This window comes from Rhinatrema bivittatum, chromosome 2, assembly GCF_901001135.1.
Source record: "Rhinatrema bivittatum chromosome 2, aRhiBiv1.1, whole genome shotgun sequence".
Classification (NCBI taxonomy): domain Eukaryota; kingdom Metazoa; phylum Chordata; class Amphibia; order Gymnophiona; family Rhinatrematidae; genus Rhinatrema; species Rhinatrema bivittatum.
This window is the reverse complement of record NC_042616.1, coordinates 318,446,467-318,463,035: the sequence shown is the minus strand read 5'-3', so window position 1 is coordinate 318,463,035 and position 16,569 is coordinate 318,446,467.

The following is a 16,569-nucleotide window of genomic DNA, read 5'->3' as shown; positions in this document are numbered from 1 at the left end:
CTGAATTCTTCACCGGAGGGCTGGAGGTACCTGTGGGAAGTATGATAGGAGAACGTGGAGCCTTTACTTCTAAGCATCTTTGCCGGAGATGATAATCAATCCTTCCGGCCAGGATAATCAGGTACTCTAGAGACGTGGGAGTCTCACAGACAGAGAGCTCATCTTTGAGAGCCCAGGAAAGACCATCTAAGAAGATGGCTTGCAGACAATCCTCTCGCCACCCAAGTTCCATGGCTAGCGTTCAAAACTCCACTGTGTACTCAGAGAGGGATCTCGCCCCTTGACGGAGGTGGTGTAAGTTATAGCTTGCAACAGCCGGCAGCCTGGGTCTCTGAAGGTCTGCTTGAAGAGAGCGATGAATTCGCATAACTGGGAAAGAATGGGATCGGAACGTTCCCATAAGGGAGAGGCCCACGCAAGGGCCTTCCCTTCCAGACAAGACAGAATGAAGGTCACCTTCAAAAACATCGAGGTTTGCAGTGCAAACTGCATAAAGTACTGATTAAGGAAGCCACAACAGGAGCATGGGTCCCCATTGTATCGAAGAGGTGTAGGAATTGCCAAAGATGCTTTGGGAAGCATGGTAGCTGAGAGGCCCACAGGATTGGCCAAAGCTGTATCTTGTAGCTGGGAACAAAGTTCTTCCACCGAAGAGGCCAGCGTTTCCAAGGTTTGGGGATGTTGCTTACCTGTGGTGGCCAAATCTGGTAGGGCCCTGGAGGCAGAAGACTCCACCGAGTCCATGGCCTTGGCAACCTGTTGTGCTCGGGGGTGGACTCTTGTCCTGTGGCAGTGGAGATGCACCTCCTGGTAGGAACCAGAAGGCAGCTTCCCCCAGGGGGCAGAGCACGGGAGGAGACAGAGGATAGAGAGAGCTTCACCACTGGAAGCCCGAGGTACCCCTGGGAGGAGCCCGAAGGGACCTGGGCTGCTTGGACTTAGGTGGGCTTCACAGGGTCTCCTGGGAGAGTGGAAGTCCAGCATGCCCACAGACAAGAGAAGAGCGTGGTCAGGTTCGAGTCTGTAGGTCAGGTGGAGCAAAGAGGATCAGAACAGCGTAGGAGCTGACAAGGCTAGGAACAAAGCCAGAATCTGGAGGTGTGGTCAAGCAGGCAGAGGTCAGTATCCAGGAGTCAGTCCGAGGAGTGGTCAACAAAGCTGAGGTCAGGTACGGAGGTCAGATGAGGTCCCAGGCAGGCTGAGGTCAGGAGGCAGGCAGCAGGCAGACGAGTCGAGTAACAGGCTGGAGTCAGGAGGCAGGCAGCAGAAGGACAAGTCAAAGGATGAACTGGAGTCAGAAGGCAGGCAGCAGGCAGGCAGGTCGAGGAACGGACCAGGTTCAGAAGGCAGACAAGCAGACAGATCAAGTAGCAAACCAAGGTCAGTACCAGAGAGACAGTCCGGAGGTTCTACCTGGGGAGACAAACAGATGAACAGGAACATGAGGATGCTGGAACTAGGAAGCAGGAACAAGGCAGGAACAGAACTGGAACAGAAGGATCCTGGAACAAGACTTGGAACAAGATGACAGGAACAGGTACAAGCGTGGAGACAATCTAGCAACCGACCCGATTGTCAAGGCAAGGAAGTGCAGGCAGGGACTTCCTTATAACAGAGAATCAATCAGGGCGCGCCACAGAGCTAAGACCCACCCTTGGCGCTACAAGAGGCCGGGCGGTCCGCACGTGTCCACGTAGCGGCGTGGCCAGAAGCACCGAAGATGCTGAGCTCTCGCATGAGGCTTGGTTCACAGTAGAAGGCCCGGCGACCACCGCCACGGGAAGCTGGGGCCTGGAAGTACTGGCAGCTGCCGTTAGGGAGGCCGACCCGGGACATGCCATGGAACCATGAAGGTGAACAGGCCTGTGCGTGGGACAGGAGCAGACAGGGCGCGTAATACCGAGTTATCTTACTTGAGTAGTAGAGGAAAGAAGGTGGTTTCCTAGAATGATGCTGGGAGGAATAGTTTTAGGTGGGTTTTTGCTTAGCCAGATTAGTTCAGTTTTTTGGGGGGGTTCATTGTGAGTTTCAATTGAGAGAGGTTTTCTTTAATGGTGATCATATACTCAGAAATGAGTGATGCTGTTTTCTCAAAAGAGTTTATAAAAGGGGTAAAGAATTGTAGATTGTCTGCATACAGAAAGAAATTCAGTCCAAGGTTGGTTAAGAATTTGCATAGGGGAAGCAAGTAGATATTAAATAAAGTTGCTGAAAGTGAGGATCCTTGCGGAATACCAGTGGTGCATTGGAAAGTGTCTGAGAGGTAATTATTAAGTTTTACTTGGAAGGATCTGTCGGTAAGAAAGAAAGAGAACCAATTTAGAACATTGCCTTCAATTCCAATGTTTTTTAGTTGGAGACATAGAAGGTTATGGTCTGTCATGTCAAAGGCAGTGGTTGTCAATCAGAATTAGACAGTAAGATTTGTTAGAGTCTAGGCCATGTAGAACAGGGTCAAATATTGATTGAAGAAGAGTCTCTGTAGAGCAATTCTTTCTGAAGCCGAATTTGTTAGGCTATAGCATTTTATTGTCATCAAGGTGAGATTCCAGTTGAGAGAGAGTAGCCTTTTCAAGGATTTTTGCAAGGAAGGTTATTATTGATTATTATAAACATCATTATTGATGTTGGGGATTAATGCTTTTTCTTTGAGACTTTTTTGGTTATATTTGGATTAGATTAGCATTCACGTGTAAAACATTCAAACAAATTGCAAATTATAGTGAGATTAAATGATTGATATGTTTCTGCATTTTTAGAGAGCCGAGTGTGTCAAGTACTGTTCTGGTATCTGATATCCTCACTTTATTCACCTAGATTTCTTGTGTTGTTGCGATTGATGGTGGTTGTATGTACAATTTTTTGAAACTGATATTGGTTATTTCTTTTTTTCCTGCAACATTTCTTTTGAAGTTTAAGTTTGTTCTCTCTTTTTTATATGGTGAGGGTTCTTTGAACAATCGAAAAGCTTAAAAGTGGAAGTACTGGGGGTTAAAAGTATCCACAGACTTAGTTCCCTTTTAGATAGTTTAACCATTGCCCACATAATGAAAATATTTTAGTTTGAAGTAATAGAATGCATTAGATGCCTAATTTCTGAATGCATATTCTATGCATATATGCAAAGTCACCCATGTGACATCTGACCTTTAAATAAAAAGGCAGAGAAAACAGGCTGAGCATACTCAGACTACGATGTCAGTAAGAACATAAGAACATGCCATACTGGGTCAGACCAAGTGTCCATCAAGCCCAGCATCCTGTTTCTAACAGTTGTCAATCCAGGCCATAAGAACCTGGCAAGTACCCAAAAACTAAGTCTATTCCATGTTACTGTTACTAGTAGAGGCAGTGGCTGTTAACTTAATAGCAGGTAATGGACTTCTCCTCCAAGAACTTATCCAATCCTTTTTTAAACACAGCTGTACTAACTGCACTAACCACATCCTCTGGCAACAAATTCCAAAATTTAATTGTGCGTTGAGTGAAAAAGAGCTTTCTCCAATTAGTTTTAAATGTGCCACATGCTAACTTCATGGAGTGCCCCCTAGTCTTTCTATTATCTGAAAGAGTAAATAACCGATTAACATCTACCCATTCTAGACCTCTCATGATTTTAAACACCTCTATCATATCCCCCCTAGCCGTCTCTTCTCCAAGCTGAAAAGTCCTAACCTCTTTAGTCTTTCCTCATAGGAGAGCTGTTCCATTCCCCTTATCATTTTGGTCGCCCTTCTCTGTACCTTCTCCATCGCAATTATATCTTTTTTGAGATGTGGCAAACAGAATTGTACACAGTATTCAAGGTGCGGTCTCACCATGGAGCGATACAGAGGCATTATGACATTTTCCGTTTTATTCACCATTCCCTTTCTAATAATTCCCAACATTCTGTTTGCTTTTTTGACTGCTGCAGCACATGAACCGACGATTTCAATGTGTTATCCACTATGACACCTAGATCTCTTTCTTGGCTGGTAGATCCTAATATGGAACCCATAATTGTGTAACTATAGCATGGGTTATTTTTCCCTATATGCATCACCTTGCACTTATCCACATTAAATTTCATCTGCCATTTGGATGCCCACTTTTCCAGTCTCACAAGGTCTTCATGCAATTTATCACAATCTGCTTGTGATTTAACTACTCTGAACAATTTTGTAACATCTACAAATTTGATTACCTCACTCGTCGTATTTATTTCCAGATCATTTATAAATATATTGAAAAGTAAGGGTCCCAATATAGATCCCTGAGGCACTCCACTGTCTACTCCCTTCCACTGAGAAAATTGTCCATTTAATCCTACTCTCTGTTTCCTGTATTTGACTAATGGCAAGAAGACTTAAAGGCCAGACCACATTTCAATCTCCAAAACTCTTATTCAGCCCAGTCCATATGATTTAACAAGAAAAACCCCTTTATTCATATACATGTTAGTGTCAGAAAAGAAACAATGTCTTAGCAATTGCAGAGCAAGGTAAACTGCAGGCATGCAAAGCCAGTATGTACTCATGTGTAAAATAAAATCACTTTTTTCCCTATCTATTCAATCTTTATTCTATACACATAGCTGTCCTTTTCATGAAGTAACAGCATTTACGGGTCACTAATCACTTTCCTTTATATTTACTATGCATTTTTCAACCTCTGTACTGTTGCCATGGCCATACATGCAACCCCTTTTCACAAAGGTCATTAAGGCTAGTGGCTCTGATTACTGGAACCTCATTTGACATACAAAAGGCTCCCATCCATGAATCACACATCCTGCATCCTCAGCAGTCATGCCATAATAGAAAAGGCTCTGCATTCACCTATTCCACTCCCGAAATAACTCTCTGCCAGGCTCTCACCTTCGACAACACAGCTATTATACATTCTGGCTGTCATCAGGCTCTCTCAGCAAGGGTGAGCTGTTTGCCTCCAGCTAACAGGGAAGATAAGTATATCTTTGTTAAATACATTGCATTTGATTGGTATTTGCAACACTGTATTTGATGGACATTCACAACAACACTGGCTCAAGTGAAGACAGTTTTGAGTGAACTCCATCATCTCTTGTATAGATTTTGAAGTTTTACTTCCCTGATTATTTAATAAATATAGCTTGCTTTTAACTCTTTTGGTGGGAAAACATGTTATAAATAAATGATGATGATGATGATGATGAAGATGATGAAAACAAGAAAAATAATTATATGCACCTTTTGCAGTTCGGCACTAATAGTAAATATCTATTTATTTATTTATTTATTTATTTATTTATTTATGTATTTATTTGTATGCCGACTATATTACATCTCTAAGCAGCACAGAAGTATAAAATTATACACAATTGTAATGAATATATAACATTGCAGACAATATAATCAGCAATAAAAAATAATATTAAATAAATATAATATAGCAACACTTGTTAGCAGTATCAACAAAAGCAAGGATAGTATGTAGGTGGTCTTCACCTGGTCAGAAGGAAACTGATTTGGCAGGAGAACAAACCGGATGAAGCAATGATTGAGGAAACCCCGACACTGCTTAGTCTCCCCTGCATAGCGTGGAGGAGCAGGTAGATGTGTAGAAGCCGCTGGTCCGGGAACAGGAGCAGGTGCCAGAGGCGGAGTTACCACCGGTGAAGTAGAGTCCAGGCGGTTCGCTAACCTTTCAATGGTAGCTGCCAACATATCCAAAGTGTTGCTGTTGTTGTAACCTTTGAGCGATACCAGGTATGGCCTGGAGGCCAGAAAGGTCCGGCTGGTCCATGGCCTTGCAAACTTTTGAGGAGTGGACCTTTCGGCCGGTTAGGAGATGATCAGAGGCCATTGAGGGGTGGCCCACAGCAGAGTCTGTAGCCGGGAGGTGGATCAAGGCCAGGAGACCAACTGGAGCTTCACCACTGGAAGCCCGATATCCCCCCGGGTGGAGCCCTTGGGGATCTGGGCCACTTGGACTTAGGTAGGGTCTCCTGGTGAAGAAGAGTCTGAAGAGAAGTCCGGGTCAAGGCAGGTAGAGAAGAAACGTAGTCAGAGAGAGTCCAGAGGTCATGGCAGGCAGCAGAGAAGCACAATGAGGAAACAGATCAGTAGTCAGGGCAGGCAGCAGAATAGCGAAGGCCAGAGACGGATCAAGGATCAGGACGGGCAGCAGACATGGAGTACCAGAAGCAAAGCCGAAGTCAGGAACCATGAAGACAAGCCGAGAGGAAGCTGGGACTGGAGCGAGGACTCGGAAGCAGGAATTGAAGCAGGATCAGGAACAGCAGGATCAGGAACGCAGCTCAGAAAAGTGAACCTCGTTGCAAGGCAAAGCATAGAAGCAGCTGCTGGGTTTAAATACCCAGTGGCATCTGATGTCATCCCAGGGGCCGGGCCAGGGTTTCCCATCACGGCTCCTTTAAAACCCAAGGCCTTGCATGTGCACGCGCCTAAGGGGTGGGGTTTGCAGCAGGACCTCGGTGGCGTCTCCCTTGTGGAGATGCCGCCTCAGAGAGGTCCAGCCATGGCCCGGGGAAGGCAGGAGAACACCATGTCTTGGCCAGAGCCAACAGTAACAACTAATAGTACAACTGGCCATACAATCCACCTTTATAATTATCAGTTTCCTAGACTGTCAAAGTCAGAACCCTTTGTTGGTTGCTGTTTGAGTCCAAATCTCCATTACCTCTTGCTAGGGATGTGAATCGTTTTTTGACGATTTAAAACAATCATCAGATATATTTTAAATTGTCAAAAATCGTTAGAGCCACGATATAATAACAATTCCCCCGATTTATCGTCAAAAAATCGTAAATCGGGGGAGGGCGAGAAAACTGGCACCCTAAAACCCACCCCGACCTTTTAAAATAAATCCCCCACCCTCCCGAAGCCCCCCAAAATGTTTTAAATTACCTGGGGTCTAGTGGGGGGGGGTCCCGGCGCGATCTCCCGCTCTCGGGCCATGGCTGCGTTAAAAGAAATGGCGCCGGTGGCCCTTTGCCCTTACCATATGACAGGGCAAAGGTAGCGCCGGCGCCATTTTGGTTCCTGTCACCCGACGTCACGAGTGCAGGAGATCGCTCCCGGACCCCCGCTGGACCCCCAGGGACTTTTGGCCAGCTTTGGGGGGCCTCCTGACCCCCACAAGACTTGCCAAAAGTCCAGCGGGGGTCCGGGAGCGACCTCCTGCACGCAGCTGTATTGCCAATATTCAAAATGGCACCGGCGCTACTTTTGCCCTCACTATGTCGACATAGTGAGGGCAAAAGTCAAAATGGCGCCGGCGCTACCTTTGCCCTGTCACATGGTAAGGGCAAAGGGCCACCGGCGCCATTTCTTTTAACACAGCCGTGGCCCGAGAGTGGGAGATCGTGCTTAGACCCACCCACTGGACCCCAGGTAATTTAAAACATTTTGGGGGGCTTTGGGAGGGTGGGGGATTTATTTTAAAGGGTCGGGATGGGTTTTAGGGTGCCGATTTTCCCGCCCTCCCCCGATTTACGATTTTTTACGATTTAAAAAAAACAAAAACCATGATGATCAGATTTCCCTCCCCCCCCAGCCAAAATCGATCATTAAGACGATCGATCACCCGATTCACATCCCTACCTCTTGCCATTGAAGCAGAGAGCATTTTTTGAGTTGCATCAACACATAAAGGCTTATTGGTTAATGGTAGTAACCACCATATCAACAGAGTTTCTGCCATGCTTATTTATTTTCCTAGACAGTTCAATTCAATATCCTTGTTGGTTGCTGTCTAAATCTAATTCCCTTTTTCCTTTTTTCCCCCTGCCATGGAAGCAGAGAGCAATGATGGAGTTGTAGCAACAACAGAAAGGCATATTGTTAAGGGTAGTAACCACCACACTAGCAAGTTACCATCATGCACTCTTTAATTCATTCCCATCCTCTAGCCTTAAGGGGTCCACAGTGTTTATCCCATTCCCCTTTGAAATCTTTTACTGTTTTTGTCTTCACCACCTCCTCCAGAAGGGCATTCCAGGCATCCACCACCCTTTCTGTGAAGAAATATTTTCTGACATTGGCTCTGAGTCATCCTCCCTGGTGTTTCATTTCATGACCCCTAGTTCTACAGATTTATTTTCAGCGGAAAAGGTTTGTCATTGATTGTGCATCATTAAAACCTTTCAAGTATCTGAAGATCTGTATCATATCTCCCCTGCATCTCTTCTCCTCCAGGGAATAAATATTTAGTTCCTTCAACCTCTCCTCATAAGTCATTGGATGGAGACCCTCTTTACTTTGGTCACCCTTCTCTGGACTGCCTCCATGTCCCTTGTGAGATATGGTATCCAGAACTGAACACAGTACTCCATGTGAGGTGTCACAAAGGCCCTGTACAAGGGATTATTACCTCCTTTTTCTTACTGGTTATTAGAGATGTGTAATTGTTTATCACAAATTAGGCAATTACAATGAAATTGCCTAATTCGTCATGGGTCAGGGGCCCCGAACCCCGAAAAGGATTTTCCCCGAACTTCGGGGAAAATCAGTTTTTCGGCTTTGTACGGGGAGAGGGGCACATTTTTTTTAAATTAAAAACCACCCCAAGCATTAAGATTAACTATAATACAATCCCCCCATTCCGATCCCTCCCCAAGACTTACATCCCTGGTGGTCCAGCGGGGTTCCAGGAGCCATTTGTCCCTCCGTGCCCGGCGTGCCAGCCTTGCTCAAAATGATGCCGATAGCCTCTGAACTACTATGTCACAGGGGCTACCAGCGCCATTGGTCAGCCCCTGTCACATGGCCATCGGCGCCATCTTGTGCTCCTACCATGTGACAGGGGCTGACCAATGGCGCTGGTAGCCCCTGTGACATAGTATGGGCAAAGGCTATCAGCGCCATTTTGATTACTGGCAGTCGACAACGAAATCACTCCCGGACCCCCAGGGACTTTTGGCAAGTCTTGGGGAGGGTCAGGATATACAGTGATCTGTGATGCCAAGAGGATCATCATGGACATCTTGGGATCCAGTCATGATGCCTACATCCTCTCAAAGTCAGGAATTCATTACCACTACCAGGAAGGGCACATCAGTGGGTGCTGGTTTCTAGGTAGAAATGCACTTCTCATTACCACCACAAAGCAACTAACCACTTTTTTTTTTCTCCTTCATATCTAGTTAGAATGACAGCATTGTCCAGGAGGACCGTTCCAGCCTCAGCCAATGAGCTAAACTGCTGCCTACCACTTAGGTATATCGATAGGTGCTCTGCTCTGTGTTCTTCTCTACAAATAATAAAGGATATCAACTCAAAATCTGGTTCATGATCCTGCTAGTTAGCTCACAGGCTGCTGAAGATGCTTGCTACAAAAGGGTCCACTAGCAGACTAGGGCAGTCATAACCTTGCCCAAGCCAGAGGTCTTCCTCTTCCAGATGGACTAGAAGATCATCTGGATGAAGAGTAGGAGGAGGCACACAATGTTAGTCAGCAGGAATTGCAGGAGATAAATGGTCAGACTCAACAGCAGACTATACAGGAAAAAAACACTCTAATACAAAGACATTTCAGAAAGTTAAGGTGAATTTATTTACGTTAGTCGTCAATGTGGTGAAAAATAAACATTTTCTGAGACACACTCTTTTTCTCAGGCGAACCTCCACTGCTTTGGCCTATCCCAATCTGCTGCTCTTCTGCAGTCATGTACAATCACACCTGATGTTGCCTTTGGAGGGCTGGGAAACATGGGGCAGAAGCTGCTGGAGAGGGCCTGGCATGCAGAGGTAGAGGTCGCCAATTGTCCAAGAATTACTGGTGCAGGAAAAAAAGGAGGTGAGCAACAGAGGTCGCAACACCTGTATTCCTCTTTTTTGAATCCTTTATACCTCCTGAACACTGATATTTTTGTCTTTATTTTTCAGCCACTTCCTTTGAGTACTAAATTGGTTTCTTTTTCCTTGTATTTTTGTTTACTAACATATTCTAACATTGATGTGTTGTCTTTGTAATAGCTCCTTTTAATTTAGCCCACTGTTGTTTACCTTTCCCATTTTCTCCCAGTCTTCTAGTTCTTCCACCAGGTGCATCCCATTTTGTCAAAGTTTGTATGTTTGAATTTCAAAATTCTGGTCTTCTTGTGACTTCTTTGCATCTTATTTGCAATATCAAACCATACCATCTGATGATCACTTGCAATCAGGTGGACACCTGTCTGGACATTTGAGACATCATCCCCATTTGTGAGCACTAGGTCAAGTATCACACTCTCCCATGGGGGTTCCATTACCACTTGTTTGAGCCTAGTCGCTTGGAGGGCATCCACTATCTCTCTACTTCATGTAGATTTTGCAGAAGGGATACTCCAGTCTACATTTGTCAGATTAAAATCTCCAATGAGCAACACTTCTCCCTTCTTCCCCATATTTTTGATGTCTTTGATCAGATCTCTGTCCAGCTTCTCTTAATGAATTGGAGGCCTGCAGACCATGCCAATGTATATGGCAACATTATCATCTTTTTTTTAGAATAGCCCATAATGATTCTTCCCTACTCCAAATCCCTTGCCTATTGTTTCTGACATAAAGCACTACTCCTCCCCTTTTCCTGTCCTCTCTGTCCTTCCTTAATAAGTTATAGCCCAGGATAGCCGTATACTAGTCATGTGACTCCATGGATCTTGCTTCTGTAACAGCAATGAAGTTCAGGTCTACTTTCACCATTAAAGCCTGCAGGTCTTGGATTTTATTGCATTTGTGCTCATAGCTTTCCAGCTTTTCTCCTTCAGATTACTGCTCTTCTTATGTTACTATGTAAATATGCAAAATGCCCAAATCATTTTCCTCCAATATCTTTCTTAATTCCATTGCCCACATGACAATTTTGGATTGGAAATTATGAGGTTAATCTAATGACCCCAAATGAATCACCAGATGCCTGATAAAATCCCAGAAAACAGGCATTTTTTAGTGTAACTGATAGTGACCAACCTAGCTTTGCATAGAGAGAGAGAGAAAGAAAGAAAGATGATTGCCTGATCTGCTATAATGTTTCAATTAAACAATGAGGAAAAAAAAAAGAAGTGAAACTTTTACAGTGAAGAGTGCCAAAGATTTCTGTTATTATGTGTACAGTAGTTGCTACTGCTGTCAGCAGGAATAAATACAATTTCAGCCCTGAGCAAGATGAAAAAGCTCTGGATTGCTATTCAGAAATCCTACGTAAGACATACAAATGTGTTTCTACTTTCATAAAACTTTGTTGCCAACTATTTGGCAATAGCAGAATTCAGATTAGATCTTGGCCTCCAGCACCATAATATCTAGCTTTCAGTTTACTTAATCGTATTCCATCCGTAAAGCTGTCAGTTTCTTCTGGATGAAAGACTATCTCAGAAGTATAAACATTTTGTAAAACAATGCAAAGGAATCATATATATTCTGATTTTCAAAACTAATGTTCCTCCTACTTGTCCTAATAAAATTAACAAATCTGTTTGCTTCCTTCTATGGACCAACAGCTTACCCATCTTAATGCATATTCTTTCTGCTTAGTTTTCCTTAAAGCATACACTACTCTCCTATTCAAGTGTTGCTTCAGTTGGTCTCTAACCAGGATAAGTTTATTTTTAATTTTAACTTAAGTCCAACATGTCTTAGACACATCCAATTTTTTGACTATGAAACTCAAGCTATTTTCTTTCTGTAGGGACTGTTTGCATTGGTGATTACGAATAGAAATGTTTACCATAAATAACTAATTTCATAGATTCCCAAATTATATGCTTTGTTACATCTGGAGTTTCATTAACTTGAAAATAATCAAGTAGCTCCTGTTGAGTGAGCAGAATTGGATCTAACGACCAAGTCTTCTGACTCTTTGAAGCAAGGTCACCAGAAGCATTCAATTATAACTGGGGCATGGTTCAACTAAACTATATCACCAATTTCTGCTCCTATAATGTCATCTACCCAACTTCTGTTACCAAAAAATGTCAATACAAGAACAGGTGTTCTAAACATGAGAATTATAAGAAAGATCTCTTCCTGCAGTATGTGCATGTCTCCAGATAGCAAATAGCCCAGGAAAACTCCACTCTCGCTTCTCATAGCATTACAGATCTCTCCTGTTTTGTCTATATCTGGGTTTACAATGATGTTGAAATCATATCCTACCAATTAATGAACTTCTGAGAAGTTAGAAATTTCTATACATATCTGTTCCAGAAAACCATTTTGGCTAATATTGGGAGCATATCGAGAAACTAAAGTAAACATCTTAGAATCAGTTTTCCCTTTAAGAAATAACAATCTCCTCTCTGGGTCCCTTTTTTATGGCCACTAATGTAAAAGGAGTATGTTTAGAAAAGATAACTACCACTCCTCTTTTTTCCTTCCTAAAAGAGGACCAAAATATCTTTTAGAGGGGTGAAGCTCATTGCCTTTCTTATAATGTTTCCTGAAGAAAACAGAGCATCCACTCCCAATCTACGAGCCTCTTTAGCTATGAGAGTGTGCTTACTGAGAGACTACGGTAAGTCCCTCTAACATTTAAGGTTGCACATTTTATGGTTCTAGGTCCCCCCTCACACACACACACAAACATATATACTTACATATAAGGCATATTGTATGAATATGATAATACTAGCAATAGCATTGCATAACCCTCTGTGACATTGCTTTTGTAGAAAGCTGCTAGATCAGAATACTCCCAGTGCTGCTAGAACAAAAACAAAGAAAAGCAAAAAAAAAAATCTACATCCCACCTCCTCTGCTCCCTCCCAACCCCCAACACACTCGAACATATTACTCCAACTCCCTGAAAACCATGTCAAAAACGTCTTGGAAAACATTGCACATCATGCAGAAGAAAACCTGCTGCCAAACTTACATACAAGTGAATTTTCAAAGGGCCACGTGCATAAATAACAGGGGGTTATGCGTCTGGCCGGGCCTTGCGCGTGCTGCGCACATTTTCAGAGGGGCCCGGCCAGACGCATAACCCCCATTACACACAGAAGTGCTGGGCCCAAAGAAAGGGGCGGCCAGCACCATTCGATGCTGTCCCGGTGAAGTGCGCGCCGGCAGCCGGCCAGAGCAGAAAGATTACTTCTGCTCCAGAGGAGCATTAAGTAATCAAACAATAAAAAAATGTAAGCAGCTAGGAATGGGTTAGGGGTCAGGGAGGAGAGGAGAGGGGAAAGGGTAGGAATGTTAAGTAGGAGTATAGGGAACTGGGGAAGCCCTACTCTCATCTTCGCCCGTGGGCTTTTAAAATTTTCCTCTCCTGCACGCAGAGGAGGCCATCCTCCCACACATGCGCACGAAGCAGTCAAGATTCCAGCGCAGCGAGACATGAGCACGTGTGCGGTGAGCGTGGTCGCATGCGTTCGGAACGTGAGGTGGGAAGGGGGGTGGGTGGGGAGTATGGGGTTCGCTGAGATATGCCTGTTAGGTTGGGATCGGGGAAGGGAGGCTTCGGAGGATGGCCAGCGTGGCAACTGGGTACTCAAGGGGAGGATAGGGCAACAGGTCAGGGGGGAGGGGACCACTCACGGTGGGTGGGGCAGGGGCGTTACGGTGTAACAGAGGGTTTGAGTGGGGTTAACAGAGAGCAGCAGGGTATGCAGATGAGAAAGGTAAGGGTACGGTTATCACTTTATTGTCTGCCGAAAGTGATCTGATTTGCCCAGTACTCACCGCTTTACGGTACAGTCGGTTATGGCCGGTGGTGATGGGACTTTCTTAGTGCACGAGAACCGGGCGGTTTTGACCAGATATCAATTTGCACAAGTACTTCGCATGGTGGTCTCCGCCGATGGTAGGGATGCAAGGAGATATAGTTCCTATTCCTTCCGGATTGGTGCAGCGACGTCCACGGCCGAGGCAGGGCTTCCTGACACAAGTATTCAAAGTATTGAGCATTGGAAATCCAGGGTTTTCAGGGACTACATTCGAATGGACACAAGGGATAAATAAAAAAAAAAAACAGTATGGTAGCGAAGGGAGAGTGGAGGGAGGGGCCGGGTAGAGTTACATCGATATTAATGCATTATTTCTTTTACAGAAGCCTGGGGGCGGAGGAGGGGGAACAAATGTGACTGGATCGTGGGCCATTTATACATACACAGAGCACAAAGAAGAGCCATGAAGCGCCCATACGGAGAGGATTTGGACTTGGAGTGTCTGGGCTGGCAGTTGGACTGGTTTACTCGCAGGGGCATGCAGTAGGACGAGCTGCTGCCTTTTCTGAGCGAACGAATTGACATGTGAGGCATCCCGGATATACTATTGGTTCATTTGGGGGGGGGGGGGGGGCAATGACATGGCTTTTTCTATTGCTTACTATAGACCAGGTATCACAGCAAAACTTTAAATTTTGGAACACCCAATCTGAATGTCTCCCATTTAGAGAATCTACACGGGGGGGAGGATGAGACATTGTCAGGACTCAGCCCTGGGACAGAGTGTGACCTTTTCTTCCCTAGCCAACACTAGAAGAGGGGCTGCATAATGAATATGTAGCAGGCATTTGGGTTCTAAAACCCAAGGAACAGAGCAATATAGTGGGTGAAGTTCCTCTGCACATACAATAAGAGTGGTACCTGAAATGATCATCTGTCAGTTTTAAACTGGCCAAGGAAGTGAATTGGGCAATGGCAAAGCCAGAAGGATTTCTGGATAAATAGGCAGAGGCACTGCCAGCAGGAAAAAAGAGGCAGTATCATACAAGTCTAGGAAGAGATCTCACTTGGCATACACTGGGAAACCAAATCTTCAAAGGATATCAACCAAATGGACTCAGTCCAAAGAGGTAATTATTAAAATGATCAAGTGACTTCATAATGCATATGGGGCCATCTAGATCAAATCCTGTATAGCAAGGAGGAAGGGAGGAAGGTGGTGGGGGTTATGATAGGCATTAAAATACCTCCAGGGAATAAAGGATTAGGAGGCAGCCTTCTTTCATGTGGTGGGAGTGAAAAGGGTAGACTGAGGAGTAAGCTAAGGAAATATTTCTCTACTGGAAGGGAAGCATAGCCTCCTGGGGGGCACTGGGGAGCTTGCAGCGAGATGACAGCATAATCCCTCAGCTCCTCTCTCCTCTCCCCTCTCCCCTCTCCAGGGTCTTTTGGGCTAATTATTATGGCCAGTTCTTTTCTCCCTGGAAAATAAGAAATTGGAATACCTTAACATGAATGGATCAAGTAAGATGATTTGAAAGTATATGTACCGTTTTCTTTTCCAGTTCCATAAGCAGCAAATCTAGTGCTAGGTAAGATTGCCATGTTTTTTTCTTTAGTTTGCTATTTATTTATGATAAATTTTACTGTGTTAGTTTAAGAGTAATGTTTATGGGAGGGAAAGTTGGGAACTATTCCACGTGACTTAAGCCTTTTATTGCTCTGGTTTAGAGGGGAAGGGAGGGGATCTGTTTGAGATGGCTCCCTCGTATGACGAGCAAACTTCTTATAACAGGGGAAGAAAGACAGTGCGCTCAGAGCTCGCAGATGAACCCTCCCCCCAATGAACACTCGACACCATTTGGCATTTAAAACTTGGCCGCAGTTTAATAGTACACGAACCCGAGCCCTTACAATTAACTTAACAGTAACACCCTCCCCCAACTCCCACCCCTCCACCCATTTCCTTGTCTCCACCACCTTAAACCCCAATGGTGGAGTGACCCTCCCCCTTCCCCACCTGCTCTGCCTCGTGCCAGCGAGAGCAAGTTTGACCATGAATCTTAGCCCCACGGTTCCCCGATCCTCCCACGTAGTCACCCCCCCCCCCCAAGCTACGCAGGGCACTTCTCCCCCTCCACCAACCACACCCCCATCCCCCCCCCCACAACATAACAATGGGCTTGGGTTATCCGCCACAAAACGAGTGGACTTACGACTCGTTTCCCGCACTGTGGCCGCTTAAAGTCTGCTACTAATTACCTTCTCTAAACCATCCTGAATCGTATTGTTAACTAAATCCATTCCTTTCTCTGATAGGTGGACACTGTCACCACTAAATAAACCTGCTTCCCCACCCCATGCCCAAGGGTGCCTAATCCAGAAGCCCCCTTCCCATCCCATCCATTTTCCCAACTGTCTATTTAACTTTTTAACCCCAATCCTCCAGATGGTGTCCTCACTATTATGCAGTCGTATAATTATGCCCGACCACCCAACTTTCACCACTGGACCATAATTTGTGTTAAGTCCTTCTTAATACATGTCAGGAGTGCCCTACACTAGGAGTGTGCATTCATTTCCTACGTATTTGTAATCCGCAACATATAGGGCCATATTCGTTGTATTTGTGGGGAAGCGAAACATATCGCGATTCCCCACGAATACAACAAATCTTCGCTGAATTATTTGGCCATCTAAAGGAGCGAATTTAAACAAACCCCCCACCCTCCTGACCTCCACAAGACTTGCCAAAAGTCCCTGGTGGTCCAGCGGGGGTCAGGGAGTGACCTCCTGCACTCGGGCTGTTGGCTGCCAGTATTCAAATGGTGCCAATAGCCTTTGCCCTCACTATGTCACAGGGGCTACCGTGGCTACAAGATGGCGTCGGCCATCCATTGCTCCTACCATGTGACAGGGGCCGATCAATGGCACCGGTA